This window comes from Simochromis diagramma, unplaced genomic scaffold (assembly GCF_900408965.1).
Source record: "Simochromis diagramma unplaced genomic scaffold, fSimDia1.1 OVJJ01000216.1, whole genome shotgun sequence".
Lineage (NCBI taxonomy): Eukaryota > Metazoa > Chordata > Actinopteri > Cichliformes > Cichlidae > Simochromis > Simochromis diagramma.
Genome location: NW_024386883.1, coordinates 1,480,023 through 1,493,880, shown reverse-complemented (window position 1 = coordinate 1,493,880; position 13,858 = coordinate 1,480,023). Strand labels below are relative to the sequence as shown.

Genomic DNA, 13,858 nt, shown 5'->3' with positions numbered 1-13,858 from the left:
ACATAAGGGGTTTTGCTCCATTTGAATTTCATCTACCGCAGAGCTTATTCAATCTATGTAAATGAACTGTTAAATGCTGTTTTACTTTCTGTTTTGAAATTGTGAAAGGTGGATATTGCTTGCACTGTATTTTAGTATTATAGTATTGTTTTAATTAGGCCCCCAGTAAGCTCCCATACTCCTCTCTTTCATGCGAGACTCCTGATCTGACAATGAGCACCAGTTAACCGCTTTGCTTGCCTCTGTGTGTGTGGAGTGCTGCAGCTTCTGACATTAAAAACGTGCTCATGTTCCCTCCTGGAAACTTTCAGATGTTCAACACCTATGTGTGCACAAATGATCTGTGTCTATGCCTATCTGCAATCATTACATGCAGTGTCATCTGCATGTTTCACAATGCTTTGAAAAAGTGTGAGCAATCAATTCTCTCCACCGTCTCAGAGTGGGGGTGTAGATTATTGGCAGCAGGTTGTTTTTGGAAAAAAAAGATTTAAAAAAAATCGCAGATTGCTCTCATGTTGTTCCAACAACAATCTGAATGCCTGAGGTCCACCAGAAGCACTCCTTCTCTCCACCAACACACAGTGCTGGTTGAACTTGGACACTTATCAGTCGGCCCTTTGTAAAAATTCACATGTTCCTGAGCTTCTCGGGACCTCAAACCATGAATCAGTCCTTGTTTCCATAGCAACCTGCCTGGTGCCACCCTCTCTATGTGGCATGTAGTCCACCGAAGCTTTAGAACAACCCTGTTTACCGAAATAGCTCCACTTTTGTCAAACAAGCCCGCGACTGGTGACGCTTATGTTCATAATGTATGGTAAACTATAAGAACAAGACAACCTCCAAGTATTCACATGTGACACCATTGCTATTTCAGCTACACTGGCTTCCTGTTGAATTGAGTACATTTTAAGATCCTGGTCTTGACATTTAGAGCCTTGCATGGATTGGCACCTCCCTACATCTCCGATCTGCTACAGCCCTATGTCCCCAGCAGGTCCCTGAGGTCATCTGATCAGGGCTTACTTGCTAGAAAACAGACCACGATGAGAACTAAGGGTGACAGAGCTTTTGCCACTGTGGCCCCGAGACTGTGGAACTCTCTCCCTCATACATTAAGAACTCAGTGGTTGTTTTTAAAAAACAACTCAAAACTCACCTTTTTAAAACTGTTTTTGGTTCAATTTCTGCCTGTTTTATATCGTCTGTTTTACCCTTTTATTATTTGTTATCTTATTTGCAGCCCTTTCTGATTCTGTCTAGAAAGCTATATAAATAAAAATGTATTTATTTATTTTATTTATTGATTTACAACGAGGAAAACAAGGTGGACGCTGTCATGCTGCGACTTCCTTTCATAAAATCAAAACATATTTGTGACTGATGGGATTCATATTTCTCAGTTTTTAAGAATGAAAGTTAGTAACAGACATTATATACAGTAGGTGTCGCATACATAGACGTGTATCAGAGTGATGGCCGCAGGATTACAAAAGCGACAGTTTGCACAGCAACAAAACACATCTGTGCATCCGACAATTTGTCTCGATGCTCCAGCTTTGACAAAATCTAACAACATTACAAAATATTACGGTAGCACTCAATCTGCAAACACATCACAATGTGTGACTGTTTTCCACAGTGCGCCAGCTGCTTAACATCTGCCATAAATACGAACACACGCGCGCAGTGGTGACCTTGTTAAATTGCTGTTAAATGATTATTAGGATTACAATAACTTACTTTACACATATGCAGTGCACCTCTGTACCAAATATATGTCACAACTCATTTACCACAAATTAGTTTTCATATTTTTTTTTTGCATGAAACCAGAAATATTAAATGGGCGTTCCCAAAGCTCATCTTTAGGATATTTATAGGTGCTTCTCCAAATGATTACTGTAGTTCCTCATAGGTTCCCATTGTCCTGGAGTACCTGAAACTGATCATAAGCAGACATCTGTGTTCTGCTTTTGCAACGTTTTGCTATCATAATCAGACAGAACTGAACTGGAAGCAGCTTTAAAAAAAATGGCACCGAACTTGGCCGATTTGGTTGATTCGCATCTTCACACGGGCGTATTTTCTACATCTGAGGGAAATGTACAGAGTTTCTTTCATGCAAAAGAGCAATGTTTCAAACATTGCTGATATACACTTTTACAAAAAAAAAAAAAAGCCTGCCTTTTCCATACATTTGCCAAAACAACTGGCCATGCATGAATGCACAATCCATGTCAATACAGTGCATCTTAAATTAAAAAAAAAATCTTATTTATGTCAATTAAAATAATGATTAACGAGCTTCAGAGGCCATGTTGCAATGAGATAATAAAAGTTGTGTCACCTGCTAACACTGTCCTGACCCCGGGTGCTTACTAGGCATGATGGGTGTGTTTAGCAGTTCAGAATGAGTCTCTAGGGGTGACTATGCATGGAACCATGATTAGTCCAGATACCAGAAGGGTAATGAATCTGTCTATTTGACAGACTCTCTGGATGTAGTGAAGCAAGCCTGAAACTAACTCTAATCAAAGTCTAAATCCTGAAGAAGCAGTAGATTCATTGTGGGTTTCAGCCACCACCAGGCAGTGGGGTGACTTCACATGTGTCAAAGGAATAATTAGCCACAGTAACTCTGCAACTGCAATTTATAGACACAGCACCCAAAACAGTCTCTAGTTTGACACTGGGTGAAAGGGTAGCACTGACCACGGGAGATGGAGTAGAGCCATTATTTCTGTGGCTTGGCCCTTTTAGCTGCCTCTCAAATTCTTTGCTAAGTGTTTTACTACACAGCGGATGATTCATCCATCCTGAGTCCAGGTCCTGGTCTTTCTCAAGCCATGCCTTATATGTGTTCCACGTGAAGCCAGACGTTATATCCCAATCAGAGCAACAGCTTCAACGGAGTCTGACGTTCTGATGTTCGGACAAAAAGCATCAACATTAATTGAGCAGGTGAGTCTCCTCAGACATACCAATATAATTATTTTTCCAGCAGCTCTTAAATGATATGCACACTCGGTTACCTGGGTATTCATCAACTTGACCTGCGTTACTTTTCCAATAATTTCTAGGTTTATATTTCCCCCCCAATTTTTCCAAACCCGTAAAACACTATTTTAAAATCTCACGATTTTCCTTCTTTTTTCTCCTGTTTGAAAGCAAATCAGTCCATTTCTTACCTTTGAACACAAAACGTCTTCAACAAGATCTTCAACAGAGCCACACTGGTGTCAAAAATACATATTCTCTCTGAAGTCACTGAAGAGAAACTGTCCTGTGTGTTACCACGACAGAGAAGTGCGTCATATACCTTGTGAAAAAGTACAAAGCAAAGAGGAACTGGTGTTTTTGTCCCAGCCCCCTCAAGTTTCTGTTTAATATATTTAGGAAGCCATTATTTGCATTTTTAATGTTTTTGGGGTTTTGTTGCTACATGCACATAAACTGCTACAGCACAAATCATTGAAAACCAGCTTAATGTTTTCCCAGGATCTACCAAGCTGAGCAATTTTATGAGCAAATATCAGTCTGGCTTAAACCACACTCTAATATGACCATAAGTGGATCATCTCATAACAGCAGGACTGACTGAGGGTGCAATAAAAAATAACTTAGGATATTAGGCTTGAGACAATAAACAGTAACGGGAAGCTCTTTTCTCAAAAGCTTTCAGTACAGCTGATTGTACATTGATTGTAAATGTGCATGTGCATGTGATGATTCTGTATCTCGCTGGTTTAAAATCTATTAGCACTAGAGGATCCAATATCCTAACAATGCTGTTGCTACTAGAAAAAGGCTAAAGCTGATGCCATCATTATGATGTTGTTCATATTCTAACACAATAAGGATAAACAGCAAGTCGCTGTCCGTGGAGATGCTGCTCAACTTTCTTTTCAAGATATAGCATGTAGCATGACACATCAGCTATCTACTCCAAATATGCACAAACGCGCCTACATCCACAGATTAGCCTACATCAGATGACGCAGGAGTTGCTGGAAACTATGCTTGACCTCCCCCGATGCTCTCCAAGCCACAGTTCGACCACCACATTACCAGAAACTTGACCCGTAACTGTCTGGGCTGGCTAGCGCAAACCACTTCAACTGTTTGAATTAAATGGCATCAATAAAGAGCACAGAATGTGATTTGGTCATGATTTACACCTTCGTGATCTGGTTGCGTTGCCATTTAAACTGACTTTTCCCCACACGTGATCTCTGTCACCCCAAATTCGGGAAAACAGCAGCTTCATTCTCCTGCCTATCATCCAAAACTGCTGGTTGGAACTGGTCCTATATAAATAATATATAAAAATGATTGCAGTTTCTTTGTTTTTCTATTTAGTTATATATTCAGTTGTATAACCCAGGCATGCACCTCATGCTCTCCAAGATTTTTTTTAAAGCTCCATTGCATCTGCTAGGATCACTGGGAGGCTGCTGCCTGCTTTTTCCTGCAGATACTCCCATGATGCAAGAGCCAGACTCCATCCCTGGGAAACTTAATAATACATGCAGACAGCAGTGTTTAATACTGCGTCTCAGAACTCGGCCTCTGGACGGTAATGATCTCCGTGTTACGCATGCTAAAACAGTTTATTTTAATGCCAAGTAATGCTTCCACCCATCAGAAGCCATGACAATATATGGCTCTTGATTTCGTCGCAAAAATTAAAACCTGAAACTTTTAAGCGAAAGGGGAACGTGAACAGACTTCCTGTCATAAAATAAGCTTCTGAAAACGTAACTTATCTTTCACATTCGAGCTTTATTGCACATACTAGTACGGATTCTAATTTTCATGCTGCGAAACTGTTGTACTGAAGAGTGGAGCATTTAACTGTGTTCATCTCAATCTGAGTTTGAGGCCTTCACTTGCATCACAAAGAAGCGAGCCCCGGTCCATCACTCATCTTACAAGTGGGAAGTGGAAACCTGAGGCACAAACACTGAGGCTCGACCTCTTTGTCATATCTGAAGTTTAAACATTTAAAGGGAGAAACTGATTTTTTGTTTTAAGAAAAAGAAGAAACATATACTTCAGTTTGTAACTTTCATCAGACATTCATGCTTCAAAGAGAATTATTCTTTAAACATACCTGACCGGGTGAAAATCTTTAAGTATTATCTGTCTTTGCATAGTGCACCAGATGGGCTTTGAAGGACCATTACTGCTCTGGGCTTGGCTGGCTTAACTGATGACAGTAGGTGAGCACCACGTCCGTGTTAAGTCCAGGACAAGGTTAATGCGCCTCTTGTGTACAACGTTAGGACACACGCGGAAGTCAGAGGAGAGTCAAATTAAACATGCACAGTTTTGGGGAAGTCACGGCCGCTTGACTTATTTTGCACCGGCTCATGCGAGTCTACGTCCTGTGAAACAGGAAGAGACGAGTGACTTTTGAACTTCGAGAGGATGTGTGTCGTCATCGTTTGTACACCACACTTATTGGAGACTGGCTGCCACACTGCAGAGTGAATGAGCACTTTTTTTTTTTACTTTGTTAAAGTGACTCAACCTTCAGCTCATGTGCTTTTATCGTAATTACCGCCGATGGCGCGGCCATTGCAAGCGTTTGACCGTGAAAAAAAAGATAGCCTCCCGATCAAGACGATAGAGATTTGATCTGGTTTCCCTTTGGGTGAAGCTGCAGCAATCAGCTTAACAGCTTAGCAGCAATTAGATCTGATCAGTGGCAAAAGTTACTGCAGGCTTATCAACTCCATCACGTCAGGTTGTGGCGGTCATTTCGACCTGCAACTTCTTTCTGTGCTTGGCATCTTTCAAAGACGAAGCTGAAGTTGTGAAACACCACACTTGTCGCCACAGATGCATGCAAGTCTTTCAAAAGACGCTGTTTTGACATGTGACCATAAAGTGACACACACAGTTTGACTCAGGCAGCTATTAGAAAGTGTCCAGCTTTGCAGGACAGCTCCTCTAACACCACTGTCTATCCTTATAGTTAAAAGCTGTCTTGCTGATTCTTAACCACAAGGTCTAAATCAACTCCTAACAGTGATTGATTTGGGGAAATTTAAAGCCAGGCTCAGTCTCACTCTCATTATTGATCGTTCGCAGTCCTGCTACATTTGAGATCAGGTTGCATTCCTGCTCTGCCTCAGAATATGTGACATCGAGCCGGAGCAGCTGCAGTGCTTTCAAGAGAGTAAATGTGTATTAATGTGGCTGGACCTGATTCAGAAAATGAGTTCATTCTAATGTTCAACACTTGCTCCGGCTTCCTCAATCTTCCTCATGGACCCACTACCACACTGCAAACAGTGAACTGGGCCAAGTCCAGAGGCTTCTAAGTAGATGATGCATTCTCGTTCTTTTGTGACATGTTTTATTCTTCTTTTTTAATTCAAACAGTTTTGCAAATGCTCGTCTCAGCTATTGGTCCCCAAAGACACGTAAGCCTCCTTTCCTGTTGGCACCTGGTGCTCAATGGGCCGATTTTAACAAAGAGGATAGCTATCAAGGTGACAAGAAAAACAGCAGGTTTTTGAAGAGTCTCAAAAGAAATACATCTACCATTACTGTGAGCAATATTTTGCAGTGACACAGGTACTCAAGCCAACAAGTATGACCTGTCAGAAAATTTCTGTGCAGTTCTGCCTTTGATAGTACACATCCATCATCGCGAATGGAATGAAAGAATTGTTTTTAGTCTTGCTTTTATTATGTTTTTGCAGAACTTCAAGGTGATGCTGACAGGAGAGTGGTTAGTCAGAGTTGTTGTCGGCAATTATTTTCTTCATGACAATCGAAGTGTCACGGCTCAACAAGAAAGCAATGACTGCATCTGGTATTTTGAAGCATGAGTGACAAAGTATGAAAAATGCAGTTCTGCAACTGGACGCTAAAGGCTGGTTTAACGAGCCAGTAAACTCCAATGGACTTTCATGTTAAAATGTTAAAAGTTTCAGTAGAAATAAATTCAATTTGATTCTGTTCGCTTGTATTTATATAGCGTCAAATCACATCAACTGTTGGGTACAGGTGGCCCCTAGAGACAAAGCACGTACAAACTCCAAAACACGCACAAACTCCGAAGCACGAACAAACTCCGAAGCATGTGCAAACTCCAAAACACAACGGAAGTGCTCCAGGACGCTAGGGGCAGTGTTGAGCTTCTCTCTGAGCAAAGCACAGTGACTGTTAGCTAACGTCAGATTTGACTCCACCATAAACCAAACGTTGATAGTAATTCAAAACAAATCAAACAAACAACAGTTTGCACATTACTTTTCTTATAAAGCACGGTTGTTCTATCCTTGCAGGTGTTTTCCGCAGGTATCCAAGTCCATGTGTTTGCAACAAACTTGCTGTTTATTTTGCAAATCGAGCTCAACACTGCCCCTAGCGTCCTGGAGCACTTCCGTTGTGTTTTTGAGTTTGTATACGCTTTGTCTCTAGCTGGCCACCGTAGGTCGGGTATGATTAAAACCCCACAATAGAGAAAAAACAAAGAAAACAATCAAACAAGCCCCTGTGAGCAAGCACGGCGACAGTGGGAGGGAAAATCTCCCTTTTAACAGGAAAAAAAAACCTCTGGCTGAACAAGGCTCAGTGAGGGGCTGCAACCAGCTGGGGGTGAGAGGAGGGAGACAAGATAAAAGTCAAACAAGTTCACTGCCTGGCACAAGAGATGACTTGGGTCTCTGGTTGCAGTGGTGGTGCCTTTTTTAAAAATGTTAATTTAGCTAACAAAACAATATTATGGCTTGCTGTGCAAGTGTCTGTGCGTTGTGCCCATAGAACCTATGTATGTGGCTTGCTTAACAAACCTGCTAGCGTGAGCTGATAACTCAGCTGTAACATATTGCTGTAAGAAACCAACATGACCACAGCCAGAATACTGAAATTGAGGCTCATGAAATCAGTAGATGAGGTCATAGTCACTACATCCATCTTTTACCTACAGTCTATGACATCAAGACTGTCTGCTTGCTTTATTGTTCTGTCGGGTGTACTTAGTTCAGTGGGAACTTAAATGTACTCCCCTGCAAAATGACCAATAAGTAAAAAGAGTGAAGTGTCGTTTGTGTTTGCATCAGCTCTGCTGTACTGCACTGTTTGTTATGACTATATATAGAGGTACAGATTTCCTCTAAACTCTATAGATAGAGAGGCCACTCAACACAATTTAACAGATTTCATACTTCAAGGAGAGCTGTTCTCCCTGAAAGACAGAAAATGAGTCTATTACATTATTAATAGGACGGGGTAAAAAGGGGCGAGGGTTTACCATGTTAATTATTCATTGTTTGGTTGCTCCCTTGTCCATCCACATCCATGCACACACACAGCAATCACTGGAGCTTTATTTGTTATGATTTTTTTATTTTTTAAATCTAAGACTGCGCCCGACTTCTCTCTCTGTACACGTGCCTCGTCTCTTACAGTAAGCAAGTATGGTTAAGGTCATCTAACGTGTGACTCCAGTGGTGTCTCGTCCAGTTTCAGTTCTTTTTTGGTCGTCTTTTTGTAAGCTGAAAAACAAGCTGCTAAAATGGAAGAAGAGGCTGTCAGAGCACAAAGTACAAATCTGAAAGTTTCACAAATCACTGCATTTGGTGATCATTTTGCATTATTTTAATTGCCCGCCTAAATGCAAAGAGGAAGTATGCTCCGAAAAGCCTTTTCTATAGTATTAGAACCTACAGGAACTTCCTCTTGCATTAAACAGCGCAATGCACAACTCACGCACTCTCATGCACAAATTTTCTTTCTATCACAACTGTGGTGCTGTTTGTCCACAGTTAAATAAAGATACTTAACTCATGCTATTGTTTTACATGTTATTTGCCATGACATCAACTCTACGCGCTGGCAGAGCACTGCCACTTCCTGTAAATCTGAAAATACACCTTGTGGCACACCACGAGAGAGACGAAGGCAGAGAGGTTTAAGGCACAGATGCGAGAGGTACTTTCAGAGCATGTGTGTCTTTGTGTGCGTCTGCTGACTCTATAAAACAGTGTCCTTATAGATGTTGCACGCTGTCCACACAGAGACAGGAAGAGCAGCTGTCCCCCTGCAAATGCCCCGTTTCTGTGTGCCTGGGTTTGTGTGACAGAGAAAGGAACTGACCCTCAGCTTCATGACTGTATCTATTATATTGAGGCTCAACGGTTCACTGTTACCCCTCCGTCATCTGTGCAACCAGCTCTGAGGCAGAGGAAACGAGATTGCTCAATATTGCTTTAAAGGCACGCTGAAGAGTAACTGTACACTGTCTACTTCCAGAGGAAGAGACTCCGACATCCTCTGCTTCCTCACTGTCCCTGTTGTAAAGAGACATAAAATAGCTGCAATGCCGATGCCCTGAATTCATCACACGTTTTAAGCTCAACATCTTTGTTTACTGGAGCAAATCGAATCAAATGCCGTCTTCACTCACTCTAAATAAGTGTTGCTTATGACTTCGGGGTACAGGAGTGAGGAAAGGCCACGTCTAAATGGCTGCCATCACGCTTACAAGCTACACTGGTTCCATCTACGCTCATTATGAGCTCAGAGGACACAAATTGCTATCATTATTTGGAGAAATAGACTAATGTCTCTCACAGATGCGCGGGCATCTGTAAAGCCTCACATCAAGCCATTCTCCCTGCTTGTGTAGCGACGTCTTCGATACGGAAATCAAGCTCGACCAAAGTACTGAAAAAAAAAAAAAAACCACACAAGGAAGTTGTCGTTTCCATTTCCCCCTGGATAATACGATTTGTCTTTTGTGCTAAAACATTTCAATATTGTAAGAAATCCACAGCTATGAGCATCATTATATGTAAATGTCGCAGCTGTAGTGCAGTGCTGGATTCCCTTCAACCAGCACCTCTAGAGCAAATATTCTAAAGCAAAGTTTCGCCCTGATGCTAATGCAGCTACTTACAAAGAAGACCAACATATGTGTGAAAATATGAAGCCAAGCCCTGCTGACAAACTATTATTTTGCACATGTGAACACTGCGGCTACCTTGCTGCACTTTGCAGCCAAACTACTGCCTGGTGGCACTTGTTTTATTTGCACCAGCGTCACGGCACTTTCTGACCTAGATAGAAAAAAGGGAAGCAAAGAGTAGCTCATGCACCAATATGTTAAGTACGATGACGCAAACAGCGCATCGTTTACTGAAGGGTTTTGATGTGATGCTATGTGCGTAGGGTACAGTCAAAACAGGGAACATGTTCTGTACATCTGTGGCTTTCCACTTGTGAATGAAAATGCACGCTGTGCATTCTGGGAAGTGTGCAGTAATGGGGATTGGTGATTCACCGGGCCACAGATTGAATCTGCTTAAATCTAAAGTATGTAGAGTGTATTTTCTCCCCTAATTCTTTCCTTTTTTTACTGCATTTTTTTTTTAACCTAGAATGAGGGGAAATGTGGCAGAAGCTAAACACAAAAAAAACCTCTCCTCTGCGCCTCTAAGGTCACATCTCTCAGTTTCCTGTGTGCGGTCGCTGCTGTGCCCCACAGAGAGACGATGTGGAGCTCTAAGGTACCTGTTCAAACTGCTCTTTACTTCTTTATTTGCCTTTAACATGCAAATGAAACGGTCGAGAATGCAACTTCCTTCTCAAATTTGTGACAGCCCAAAGAGCCTCTTCAGCCTGAAACAAACACAGAGGCGATCTCTAATACGTCAAGTATCATCCCCAAAATAGAAAACCTTATGAGGGTATTTTTAAACTCCTATCAGAGCCTAAAAATGTTTTCTGCTTTTTTTGATCTCTATCGACCGAATGCGGCGATGAAAGTGACGTGGCACGAGCATGAACGGTTGCTCCTGGTCTGCTTTCAGTGGCTCTGAATACCCCAGAGTGCACTTCTCTCCTGTAATAGCAATGAGAACAATGAGAAGGAGCCACTGCACCGCTTAATGGTTTAATGTATGTATGACATAACTGAGAGAGGTACTTTGCGATTTGGTACAATGAGCTTGAATATATATTTCTGGAAGGGGGCATTTCACAACACGGAGTAAAAAGTGGGATTGTATTCATGTGGGCTGTGTTAACAGCAGATGCTTACATAAATATGTCTCATGAAGATAGCAGCTTCCACATATTTTAGGACTATTACATCAGGGGCGCGTTGTTGGACATGCCTAGCTCTGTTTCCCTCTCTCTGCACAGAAGACATGATACCCATCAGAACAATTACAACATCGTTTATTTAAAAGGTCTAAAGCGTGATTCACCGCCAGCGGTTATGTCTTTTTGTACACGAAGGGCCAATTTCTCAGTTCGTCCTTGATTTCACACTCAAAAAGCTGATGGGTTTTCTGACGGGTTTTGAAAGTGCTCGAAATTTTCCTCGTGTAATTTATGAAAATCTAACAAAATTGTCCCATGCACATGCGAGTGCGTGCAGCAGAAATCACAGGGGGGAACCGTTTTAATAGTTAAGTATTTCGATGCTTATTTTCAAAAAGACAATAGCCCGTGAGGATTGACTCCCGAGACGGTAAAACTCTCCCTGAATATTTGTCATGCTGATTTATCTCAACTGTGCAGTCCTACTTTAGCTGACGCTGTGAATCATGAGTCATTCTCCAACATTTATTATGCCGCTTTCTATTTGTGCAGCTGAATAGGTGGAGAAGGGCAAAAGCCTTGACAAAAAAAAAGAAATTAGGGGAAAAAAACCCCCCAAAGAGGCCTGATCTTGCAGGAGATCACCGGTCAGCAGTAAGCAGGTGACAGCAGAGAGCATGAGCTAAGAGGATCTACCTTGTGGCTAATGCTGCCGGCATCCTGCCATCAGATGTGAGGAAGTCTCCACCTCCGACAGCCCTTCCTAACTGAGCACCCACAGGGAGCCTGCTGGGGTGTAGCCATGCAAAATGGCTCCAAAACAAGCGGAGTGACATAATGCTGAGTAAGACCAGGACAAAATCTGCCCGGTAACCTCGCGATATGTTTATCTGATTCTCACTGAGTGCAAAACCAGATAAAAATCGCTTTGATCAAACGGGGGTGCTTTGTGGTGCAGAGCGAATTCAAAGTAACACTTTGGCAGCATTCATGCTGTCAGGTGAGGACTGTCATCTATTTGCTGTGTGGACAAGAGAGTCACTTCAGGCATCGTGGTTTAATTCTGAGCAGGAACACGGTATGAAGCAAACCTGAAACTACTGTTTCTGTTATCAGAGGAGACGGTTGGTATAAACAGCAGCTGAAGGAGAGCAGGACAAATTTATGGCATCGCCAACAAGGAACAATAGAAGCTGACAGCTCTGCATCCACATGACGCTCGCATGTACAGAGCCCAGCTCTCTTGGTTCTTGTTTGGTTCAGGAAATGAAAACGGGCCGATCGATTCAAGAGTCTCCCGCGACTCTGCTCCCCTGCTACTCAACCAGATACAGAATGAGTCCCACTGAGGAAGCCTCTCATGGGAGAGGACACATAGGGTGCCGCATTAAAACACACACACATTGTCAGGGCTGCTGAAAGCTGCCTGCTCGCTGTATGCTTTTGGTTGTGGATATTTCATTTTCTATATATGAGGGCGGCCAAGAACAAAGTGTCAGGTTAAAGGTCGCTTTTAGCATTTGAGAATTTATATCAAATGTGTAAAATAACCAATGTAATACATATACAAACTTCATAAAGGCAGACTAGCAAGTGGGCCCAGGCCAAAATAGACTCCATAATGTGCTCATATTCTGGATGTCATCATATACAGAAATGGAGCTGAGTCAGATAATTAGCCAATCAACTGCAGCAGATGTGAGGGCTGATTAATCATAAAGTAATGCCATGGTGTAACATTTTTCTTTTTTTTTTAAGTGCTAGAAAATTTATGGCATGCGTGTGTGTGTGTGTGTGTGTGTGTGTGGGGGGGGGGGGGGGGGGGGGGGTTAAATACATCTGCACTGTTTCCTAGTATCAAAAATAAATGAATTCTCAAAAGATCTTCCACCTTCACTCACATACAAGGCGCTAACTCCAAAGTTGCAGCAGGTAGACTTATTGTTATTTGTGGTGATCTGCTTAATGAAAAGCGACTGATGCTAACTGCTCCACTGCTTTACCAACAGAGTGAGTTTCACATCAGAAAACACACTTTCTGCAGAGGAGGCAGTAAACGCAGCAGGTGCTTTATTTTGCTTTATTTGGCCAAGCAGAAAGCAAACTACAGACCACGAGGAGACACAAAGGATCCTGGTTACATTAGGGCTGCCATCCTCTGAAATGGCATTTTACTTCCGCGCAACTGCTCTTCTAAAATACACACACGCATTCAGATTTCTTTTTTTTTTATAGACAGGGGCCTTTTTCACTTATCCTTTGGGCATGGCCCACACAGAGGACTGCGCTGCCTCGATATGCCGTAAGTGCGACGCAGTGGATGGCAGCAGAACAAAAAGTCATCTGCAGCTGAGTTGTATGAGCAGGCTGCACGCTGTGAGCACCATTATGCCGGTGCACTTCATGCAGACATCCTAATCGTTCGCCGCGATAAATACCTGCAAGGCTGGGGTTTCACTCTACTGAACTGTCCAGCAAGAAAGTTGAGATTGTAGAAAAATATAACGCCCTCCTGTTCGGGAACACCGACACAACGCTTTAAGGTCATCGCACATCCTTCCTTTTCATCCAGTCAGGTCAAACTGCATTTTATCATTTGAAAAAAAAGAAAAAGCCAATGTGAACCACAGTGAACACCACAGTGGATGAGCAGCCAGGCAGCTCAATGTAAATTAAATGGCCCGTCCTTTGAGTGCACTGGCTTATGTAAGCTGCTGCTGCTGCTCGTCTTCCCTCTCGATCGGCTCTTCATCCCTGCTTTTCTCTCCCTACAGCAGCCCATCCAGCC

General features: G+C 42.4%; 1 protein-coding gene across 1 annotated transcript in view; it reads right to left on the bottom strand.

Annotated features, from left to right (window-relative positions):
* zmp:0000001168 (signal-induced proliferation-associated 1-like protein 2) overlaps positions 1 to 13,479 on the bottom strand; it is a 32,260-nt gene extending 18,781 nt beyond the window's left edge. Inside the window, 1 exon segment of the mRNA XM_040032877.1 lies at positions 5,120 to 13,479. The gene's annotated coding sequence lies outside the window, so the exon portion shown is untranslated.
* Positions 13,480 to 13,858: the final 379 nt, after the last annotated feature.